We start from the raw sequence: 9541 nt of genomic DNA on the forward strand, positions 1-9541 counted from the left end.
TAATCAAAAAAAGGAGTGAAAACCAAGAACTGGCATTTTCCAAAAGGTGCCTTGAACCTAAAGAGGTTGAGAACCACTGGTATAGATGCTTTTGCCACTCAAGTCCATGCACTGTTTAAACAGAGGCTTCAGGGTACAGCTGGAAGTTAGGCTACTGCTACAGCCAGCATGGATTTATGTAAGATCTTCCTCCTCAAAAGCACTTCCTCCCCTCCTAGCACTCTAACCCAAAACAGGTAGCTCCTATTTGTTTGCACAAATGACAACTTTCCTGCAAGTTTAACTGAAGAGAGCAAGGGCTTGCTTTCTGAACAACTTCTGAATCTATTTCTTTACGTATATCCCCCCCACCAAACTGTGTCCACATCAGAAAGCTTTGCAAAGAGCAAGCAATCAGGACTCGTAGTAGAGATATCTTTTATTAGACCAACAAGATAAAAGATATCATCTCTACTACGAGTCTTCATTGCCTTTTTCTCTAGACCAAGACAGCTACAACCTGGATAAAGAACCAGGAGGACTTTACTGAGGGGCCATCGGCCTCCCAAGGCTGCAGCCAGAAGCCCTTTCTGGTGTCATGTTGGATGACACTGTACACTTCCCTGGCTCCATCAAAGCATAGGAAAGGAAGGAAAATCTTCACGATTCATCTGCTCCAACTTCAGAGGCAACCAAAGTGTAGAATCTACTTTAACAGTGAGCAGGACAGTGCCCATATTTCTTCTCTTCCCCCAACTTTTCTTTGATTCACTGCTTGGAAAGGCCTGGTGATGCTTTAACAAACCGGGCTGGGAAAGACTTTTGAATCTGGGAAAATTGACACCGCAAAAAAATAAATAAGTCAGTATTCCCTGCATGCTCCTCCCTCTCACTTTCCCCTCTAATTCCAAAATGATTTCAGCTTTTACTATATATCCTGAACTGAGAGTTAGATTACTGCCTTATACCATCTGAAAGCTTTCAGGAGATATAAAGCACCAGTTTCTCCCTCCATCAATTCTCAATACAGTAGCTGCTAAAAATCAAGTCAGGATTCAAATGGAAATAAAGCCAGCATTTAAGAATAGGGAAATAAGTTATCTGAAGAATTCAGCATTCTCCATGGTATACCCTCCCCTCATCCCAGGTGTTTATGTTCTGGTTGCTCTTTTCTTTCCAGTGGGTTTAAGACAGCAAGGGGAAAAAAGCCTTTTTTTCTTTTTTTTGGAAAAGGTGCCTTTTATTATATTTTGTTCTATACAAAAAACCCTACTGCATTTTTAACAGAGAGAGAGCATTGCCCTGTCTATGTTTGTACAACTGAGGTATTCACTATGCAGTAGCAGGCAAGCAAAAATCAAACAGCCAATGCAACCAAGAGCAAGTGTAAAGCTGATCTGGGAATGGGAAAATATGGCCTTCCATCTTCATTTTTATGCTGCTTTATAATGCACAGATAAACCAAAGTTCTTATCTTCCCACTCTTCCAGGGAAGTTAGTTTCTAATGTGAATGGCAAGTAGATAATAAAGGCTGACAGAAAAAAGAAAAAAAGGGTGATATCACCAGTCAGGAAACTTGAGCAACTAAGAAAGGAACAGATTTTACTTGGAATGTAAAGTCCTCCTTTTATTTAAAGCGCATCCTAACAGCCAGAGTTACAAACTATTTTGTTATCAGTCCCAACTCTCTAATGCCCAGGTGTCTAATTGTGACCCTTGGACCACCAAACCATCGCCAGCTTCTAGAGCACTGCCCGGTCCGTGTGGTCCTGCTCCTACTTCTTCCCCATCTGCTGAACAGACTAAGGAGGTGCTAGAAATACATGGGATAATCTTGCCAACTATTTTCAACCCCCCCCCCCCACACACACACACACACTTCAAGGAAGCCATTGATGTAGTTACCAGACCTGTGCTGCAAAAATGGAGCTCTCCCACCCGCTGGGCGCACAGCACTTTGAAGGCACCCTGCTCCCTCTGAAAAGGCTGGGGAAACACTGCCCTCCTATGGCGAGAACATGCCATCTGCTTCAACAACTGGAATTTGACCCCCCTCTAGAGGGTAGCCCACAGCAAGGCACCACGCCTCGCCACCCATGAACAGTCAGTGAGGATGCTCTGGGAAGATGATGCCCTAGCATCAGAGCACCTTATGCGTGCAATCAGGACCGCTGAAGGGAAAGCCTCCAAATAAGTCTTAACTCCACTTACAAAACAGCATTATCTTGCTTAAGAAAGTCTGAAGCCAAGCTCCTTTGCTGTGTCAAGTGATTGGAAAGGGAAGCGACACTCAACGTTTGGTTTTATTTGGGCTCCATGCTTGTCACAATATTGTTGGTTACCTCTGCGCCGCTTCCTTCTGCCAGCTTTTCAGAGCCTGACACGCCACCGTACTATAGGCACAAGCTGTTAAAACTTGGCTAAAGAGGAAGAACTTAGGTGCCAGATGAACTAACCAGAAAAAAAGTTGCAAAACATTAAAAACACTGCCAGGAGAGATGACAAGAGTGGAGAAATTGTCTAGAAATGCGAGGCATGAAAACAGGAATCTGGCAAGGTTAGTGGATGGGTACTTCAACAGGCAGATGTCTTCCACTGTACAATGCTTGTACTTCTCCGGTTATGTTCAGGTCATTTAGACATACCCTGGTGACGTTCTCTTTTGGGATCATTTAGTAACATGTGTGTAACTCAGCCCTATTCAAGTCCAGGGTAAAATGCTCTAGTAGAACTAAAAACCCTGCATCGTGCAGACGTTACCACCACTTAGTCCACTGGAACGCAACGTTGAAAGTAAAAGGTTAGCTCAAATTAGTTTGAAGATTCACACACACAACGAATATGATCCACAATTAGTGGATCAATGATCACGTCTGTCTTCGTTGCGGGGAATCACAAAATACATGTACAATATAAATGTTTAAAGTCAAGAGAAAGAGGACTACAGTGTTTTCTTACAGCCTAGCTTACTTCATAACTTAACATGTACTCAAATCAGTTGTACAAATTTAAAAAAAAACAAAAAAAACAAAAACACAAAAAAAACACAAGGCATTGCATTTAAAATCCAGTACAGTAGCTTTCCTTAGCATGTAAGCGATAAGAGATTTTTACCTGAGCAGCTTTCCATTTAGCCCTGTAGGACTCTATTTACTGTTAATCCAACAAATCGTCCATGGTATATTCCTAGATCTCATCTGGTATGGTGCTACACGAGGTATCAGTGTAGAGTATAAACCTTGTATATTTTCGGGACAGCTATCATGACCCACTAACCTACTTGCAACAGTGGTTAAAAAAGGTAACATCAGATACTGAAGTGCTACTGTTAATCATTGTAAACACAGCAAGTCTAACTCTTTGAGATGCTACGATTTCCCAGTCACAAAACTTCTTTTCCTGGATTTACACAGATGAATGGACGTTGGGGGAAGCAACAACCCCGGCGGGTTTAGAAGACAAACCTGCCTCCAGTCTAGTTCAAGCCAAACCACAGCACTGCCACGCTTGTCCTCAATGAGCAGCCCCCTCCGCAGTCGTGCAGTGATGGGGCACACCCGAAAATATAACATGCCCACCTGGCAGCCTTTACTTGGACAGTCCTGCTTAAATTGTTCTAGTTTTCAAGATCACCTACAAAATTAAGATGAGAGGTAAAATTTGTATGCTGGTAAAATGAGGTGCATTTTTAGTGCTCACATGTCTCAAACAACAACCAGGATAATTAAAATCTTCTTCAGCAACAACTTTCTGTACATTGATTTGCATAGCCCCAACTTGGACACAGGAAAAAAAACAACTTTATCTCCCACCGATACCATCATTAACCCTTCACCACTCTTGCCCAGACACACAAACTTTATCTTTGCCGGAGACGAGACGCACAACAGAGGACAGAAAGCTCATACTTATTTGCACTGACAAACTCTGAAATGCTATGTAATTCTGAGAAAGATATTAATGCTAAAAAAAAAAAAAAAAAAAAAAAAAAAAAAAAAGTCTCAATATATTAATCCTTGCATCTCTCCTGTAGGAAGTTTAACTACCATTTTTTGTTTCAACTACCAAGTCTCTCCAGTGTTTAGGGAAGGAAGCCCCCACAGGACAACAAGCCATTTACCCCCTAAAATTGTTTCAGATTCACCAAGAAAAAAAATAAAAGCCCTGAGCATTTCCAAAATAGGGTTTCTATGTAATTCAGTCCTTTCACCTACCGCTAATTCTCTAGGACTTCAGGTCTAGCTGCTCAGCAACAGATACAGCAGTCTCTGCACAACATGCGATACGGATTTTACTACGTCGTCGCACCGTTTATAGCCATTAACGTGCAGGAAAGCAAAACCCAATGCATCATACACTGATCATACGTTCTTGCAAGTCTTTCCCCATCATTCCCCCATCTAAACTTCTTACCAGGAAGAAACGATTTAGCTGCAGGCAAATACTGCTAAAACAGTGTTTTCCAGTACTAGACCCATCGCTGCATTCAAGATTAATTTCAATGACAGTCACAATAGCCGTAGTGGGAATGTAAAAAGACAACCTCAAAAGATTCACAATGGTTAGCCCACAGTTTCCTCCCATCAGAGGTATTCCTGCTTTCTTGTGTCAGAGACTGAGAACCAGGCTCACTCCAAGTATGCCATTTAACATGCTTAAAAAAAAAATTATTTTTTTTTTTTGGAATGAAATACAATAAAAGGATCGCGACATGATTCAGACACACAGCCAAGTTAACAGGATCGCCTCCTGTTTCAGCACGATTTGGTCTGGACAGCCGTGTCTCAGCCCCTCTGTAAGCAGCCTCAGATCTGCACAATCCCAGCAGCAAAACCCTCCTCTGCATTATGAAGAGCCAGGACAAAATCTAGACAACTTGAGCCTCTTCTCTCTCCATACACTGATCCACGCACAACATCCTCTCCCCCATATTCACAACCCCCTGGTATTGCTTTGTTTCTCCCCCCCCCAGCCCCAACCCCCTGCACTGTAGTTTGTCAGGGGTTTATTTGGGCCAATACGGATTAGCACCGAGCATCAGTCTTCTCCCTGGCCTCAGGATAAGACACCAAGTTGCTAAAGGGGCATCTGCATCCAGAGCTACTTTTGCTGATGTGCTCAGTACTTGGGGACACAAGGGGGAAGACAAGGTTTGTGAACCAATTCATCTTCCTTGCATACAGCTCACATGCACCTCTACACGCAACCTCACCTGGCTGCAGAAATTCCCGCAAGCAGGAGTTGAAAGGGAATTTACTTTTAAAGAGAGTACAAATGACATTGAAAAGACAGAACAAATATGTTTTCTGTTGCACTGCATGATTCTGCCAGCTTGTTTCCTAGGTAGAGATTTCATACAACCTTCCCACACACATTTCCTCCCTACCCCCACCTTCTCAAGAGGAGGGGAAAAAAAAAAAAATATCTTTGCTGTGCTGTCTCCATTTTACCTCCAGATCCTTGTCCTAGGAAGAGGTGTCAAGGCCCTCCCTTGTGCCCATCTCCAGGCTCAAATGTGCTGTCACCATCTTAACTCCGTACACTCCTTCAGAGACTTCCTTTGCAGCAAAGTTAACCCTTTCAATTATCCATACAAATCTTCTCCCCCCTACTCCCAAACTAATCTTTTTCTTCTATTTGCTTCCCCCCCAGCACCTTTCGCCAACAGAAAATGATCCTCTATAATCCATTAATTTCTGTCCTTTACCCTCTAGGATTCCTCCTGGAAATCTTAATGCAGAGTCAAAATTAACCCCTTCATCTGCCTCCGGGCTTCCCTGGGCTCCTACCATATCAGAAGCCTCAGGGCTGGTTTCTCCTACATACCCAATCTCTTCCTCAGAAGATCACTTTGAAGAGGGGAAAGGAAGTGGGGGATACAAACGACCCACTTCTCCCCACCGGGCTCCCTCCTGCGCCGTTACCCCGGGATCGGAGATGGCACCCCCTCCCCGGCACCAAGCCTCGCTCCTATGCTCTCCTCTTACACGGAGGCCCTGCCAGGAACAGGCGGGGGCAAATCAGCTCCTTGCAACTGTCCTTAAAACACCCCTGTCCCCGAAAGCCCAGCTTCCTGGGAGTGTTCGTGCCTCTGGGCTCATGGTAGGGAACTCCCTCCTCCAAGATGGCTTTGTGCAGGGTTCACAGGTCTAAAAGCATCCTCTACATCTGACCCCCGGAGCGCCTTGCCTGCAAATTAATCCCTCACCTTCCCCCTACTCGTCTTTCCCATCTTCCCCTGGAAGTCTCCCCACCGCTGGCTATGGACACAAGCCTCTGACCTTCAGTCCCCCGCAGGGGAGATCTAAAAAACCCCTTCCCTGCTCCCCTCCGCCTCTTCCGAAAGGGATTCGCTCCTATTGCCAAAGGTCTGCCCAGGACATCTCTTTGCATTCCTCCTTCCCCCAGAACTGCTCCTGGCTTTCCGCTCTTTGGAGAGGGTGACTTATCCTGGAGCTCCCCCTCTGCCTGGTGGGGAGAAAATACCTTCCCGGTCTTAGCTGCAAACCAAGAGCCTGGATCTTGCCCTGGGCATCGGCAAGGAGGTGCCCCCTGCCCTGCTCAGCCAGGCCCCACACTGCAGAGCTCTGCCAGTGTTTAGGGGGAGCCAATCCTCATTTCCCCCATGCTGCTGCCCTCAAGCTCCCAGGGCTGCTCAATGTGGGGAGAACCTGGACCACAGGCCCCTCCTGGCTGCAAACCCATGCCCCTTCTCCCCCCACCTGAGCTCTAGAGATCTCCTTCCGTGGGGCTCAGCCCCAACCCCAGCCTCTCCCCACTGCTGTGCCCATGTTGGGTTCAGCCTTTCCCCCATGGACCCCCCACTTCAGCCTCAGCCTCTTACCCAAGGGGAAGGGGAGGGAAATCATCCCCACCACCAAAAAAAAGAACTCGGCTCACCCCCATACCCCAAACCTGGCTCCTGACTGCCTGCAGGCATGGATGACCCTCTGTGGCCTCCCAACCCCAGGCCTATGCTCTGTCTGCACCCTCAAATCACTACCTGCATGACAGCAGTGACTCCATCCTTCCTCATCTGTGTGCACGTGTGTGTGGGGGGGTTAATATCTCCCCCTACCCCCCCAACTCCAAGCCCATCCACCCTGCAAGCATGAGGGAGGCCCACAACCCACGCTTCCCTCCTACCCCAGGCCCACGGCCCTGCCTGGAAGTGGGGGGGGCACCTACCACCTCCCGCAATCCTGTATCCAGCCCCCACCCCCCAAGTAACCTCTTTCGAGCCCCATAACTGTGCAGAGGCAGCCAACTTATTTTCCTACCCCAACCCCTCAAGTGAAATGTATATGGGGTTTGGGGGGGGGGGGTGCAATAACCCTTTCTGCCTACCTCAGGCCCCATCCCCCTATGTCCCTCCATTTAAGGGGGCAGTGCCTCCCTCCCCCTAACCCCAGGCCACACCTAGAGGGGCAGCAATCTCTTCACCCCCCATGCCCATGCAGTGGGGGGGGGGGGGGGGGGGCCCCCGCCGCCAGGGGGGGGGGGGGGGGGGGGCGGAGGGGGGAAGTGACCTTCTCTCTACCCAGGCTCCACCAACCTCATGTCCATGCATGTGGGGGGCAAGCAGTGACCTCCCCCCCTCCTTCCTTCCTACCCCAGCTCCCAGCCCTATTCAATGCAGGGGGGTAACAGCCTTCTTTTCCACCCACATGACTCACATTTCCCCCCCGCCCAGGCCCATGATCCCTGCCTACATGCCAGAGAGCTGGCAGGGGGCAACTACCAACTGCTCTCCCTTACCTCCCCCAAATCACAACCTCATCCAATGCAAGGGGGGGTTTCACTTCTCTTCCTCCCCCAGCCCACCCAATAGAGGGAAGGGGGACATAGGGACCCCTTCTTCCTACCCCAGCCTGTCCAACACAGGGGGGCAATCCCCTTCTCCCCTGCCCCTGCTCATCTAGCCCCTACTCCTACCCCCATCCTGCCTGTCCAATCGACTGGAGGGGCAATTGCATTCTCTTCCTACCCCAGCCCATTCAATGCAAAGAGGCAGTGACCCTCCTTCCTACCCCAGCCCTGCCTCTCCAACACAGAGGGAGGGGGAAGTAATTGCCTTCAATTCTTCCCCCTGCCCATCTAATGCAGGTGGGGCAGTGACCCCTCTTCCTACCCTCTCCAGTGCAAGGGGAGGGCAGTAAAAACACTTTCTCCTCCCTTTGCCATCCACTGCAGGGGAGCGGGGGGACACTGACCCCTCTTCCTACCCTGTCCAATGCAGGCAAGATGGGGTAAAAAAAAAATCACCTTCTCTTCCTACCTCAGCCCCTTTCCAATGCAAAGCAGGTCATCTCCTTCTCTTCCCCAATCCAATGCAGGGGGGCACACAGTGACCCCTCTTCCTCCCCCACCCAATACAGGCATGGGGGGGCAGTAAAGCCCTCATCCTCCTACCCCAGCCCTGCTTCCAATGCCCACATAACTGGGGGGGGGGAAGCAATAACCCCCCATCCAAACCAAGTACAGGGGTGGGAGATCCCCTCTTCTTCCTACCCCAGCCCCTTTCCCCATCCAATGCAAGGGGTGGGCAGCGATAATCCTTCTTCCTACCCCATCCAAACTAAGCATGGCAGTGGGGGGACCCCACCTCTTCCCCATTCAATGGGGGGGGGGGGGCCAGAAACAAACCTTATCCAAAGCAGGGAGGGGAAGGGATCTAAATCACCTTCTCCTCCCCCTCTGCCCATCCAATGCAGGGAGGACACACAGTGACCCTTTTTCCTCCCCCACCCAATACAGGCATGGGGGGGGGCAATAAACCCCTCCCTTCCCAACCCAGCCCTGCTTCCTGCACCCATCTAGCACAGGGGGACACGCATATTGCCCCCATATATAAACAGGGGTGCATGGGGGGGAGAACACACATCCCTCCCATATAAGTGGGGGGGGGCCAAGAGGGCACACCACCCCCAATGTAGACATGAGAACGGGGGGAAGAGGGGCTGGGGGAAAAGGACACACCACCCCCCAATGCAGACATGGGATGGGGGGAAGAGGACACACACCACCCTCCACAATGCAGACATGGGAGTGGGGGGGAGAGGACATACACCACCCCAATGCAGACATGGGAATGAGAGGAAGAGGGGCTGGAGGTGGGGGGGATTATAAACAGGGACGAGGGGAAAAGAGGACACACGTCTCCCCCCATATAAATGGGGGTGAGGGGGAAGAGGACACACACCACCCTCCACAATGCAGACATGGGAGTGGGGGGGAGAGGACATACACCACCCCAATGCAGACATGGGAATGGGGGGAGAGGACACACACCCCCCCTATATAAACAGGGGTGAGGGAGAAGAGGACACACACCACCCCACAACATAGACATGGGGGGAGAGAAGAGAGGACACACATTACCCCGATGTAGACATGGGATGGGGGGGAGGGAAGAGGACACACATCCCCCCATGTAAACAGGGGTGAGGGGGAAAGAGGACACACATTACCCCGATGTAGACATGGGACGGGGGGCAGGGAAGCGGACACACATCCCCCCCATGTAAACAGGGGTGGGGGGGAAGGACACACACCGCCCCA

General features: G+C 49.5%; 1 long non-coding RNA gene across 2 annotated transcripts in view; it reads right to left on the reverse strand.

The window, feature by feature from the left end:
• The window catches only part of LOC112551011, a 67609-nt gene extending 63809 nt beyond the window's left edge, over nt 1–3800 (reverse strand). The window contains exon 1 of one of the 2 annotated variants that reach the window (XR_003095119.1): nt 3095–3792. This is a non-coding gene — a long non-coding RNA (uncharacterized LOC112551011). Of the gene's footprint in view, nt 1–3094 lie in introns of both variants that reach the window. The other variant, XR_003095120.1, reaches the window with a different exon arrangement.
• Between the last annotated feature and the right edge of the window lie 5741 nt (nt 3801–9541).

The sequence above is a fragment of the Alligator sinensis genome, unplaced genomic scaffold, assembly GCF_000455745.1.
Source record: "Alligator sinensis unplaced genomic scaffold, ASM45574v1 scaffold393_1, whole genome shotgun sequence".
NCBI lineage: Eukaryota > Metazoa > Chordata > Crocodylia > Alligatoridae > Alligator > Alligator sinensis.